Source organism: Myotis davidii, unplaced genomic scaffold (assembly GCF_000327345.1).
Source record: "Myotis davidii unplaced genomic scaffold, ASM32734v1 scaffold43, whole genome shotgun sequence".
NCBI classification, from domain to species: Eukaryota; Metazoa; Chordata; class Mammalia; order Chiroptera; family Vespertilionidae; genus Myotis; species Myotis davidii.
This window is the reverse complement of record NW_006294590.1, coordinates 2,127,039-2,127,824: the sequence shown is the minus strand read 5'-3', so window position 1 is coordinate 2,127,824 and position 786 is coordinate 2,127,039. Positions and strand designations below refer to the sequence as shown.

Here is a 786-nt window from a genome sequence, read left to right as displayed (position 1 = left end):
CCCTGATGATGACGCGTTGCCTGGTGTGTGACGGGGGGGGCTTGTCCCTCCAGCCTGAGCCAGGCGGCCGGGCAGCACCCCGGTTTAAGCAGGAGGCACCCCACTCTGGGCCAGGAAAACCGGGTGCCTCGACCTTGGGCCCCAGGCCCCGTCCATGAGGGCGAGGGACCCACGTGCGTGCCCGCCTCTTTCCCCAGCTCCTGCCCACTCGCCCCCGCACCGCACACCGGTTTGTCCTCGGATGGACGGACGGGCGGACGGACGAATGCTTCCCACGGGACAAAGCATTTCAACCCAAAAAGAGCCTCCCACACGTCCTCAGAAACGTGAGCGCAACCTTCAAAGGAGACCCCACCACCCCGGGCGAGCCTGGCTCCCGGGCCTCCATGACGGCCTCTGGAGTGATGAACACCCCTCCCGCCCACAGGCCCGAAACTCTCTGCTCCAAAAGTAACCCGGCAGCCGCCCGGCCTGGCTGCGCTTCAACCCGCCTTCCCCTGGTCTCCTCTCCAAGCTGCACCTTCCTGACTCCCCCATGGCGGCTGAGCCCTGCGTCCAGCTGTGGGGGGAGCTGGAGTGCTTTCTTCAGAGTCATGTCCATCGCTGGCTACACACCCTTCCTCTCTGACATCAATAAACATATATTTTTGGTTTTAAAGAAAGAGACGCAAGCAACGAAAACAAGAGCCGAGCTGAGGCTGAGAGGGGACGTCAGCGCCGCAGCCCCTTTGGCGACAACATAAATTGCTACAACCTCTCGGAAGGGCAGCTCCGCAGTGCGGATCG

General features: G+C 62.8%; 1 protein-coding gene across 1 annotated transcript in view; it reads right to left on the bottom strand.

The window, feature by feature from the left end:
- The window catches only part of ADGRD1 (adhesion G protein-coupled receptor D1), a gene marked incomplete at its 5' end in the record, with an annotated part of 100,297 nt that overhangs the window by 25,143 nt on the left and 74,368 nt on the right, over positions 1-786 (bottom strand). The window lies entirely within an intron of this gene.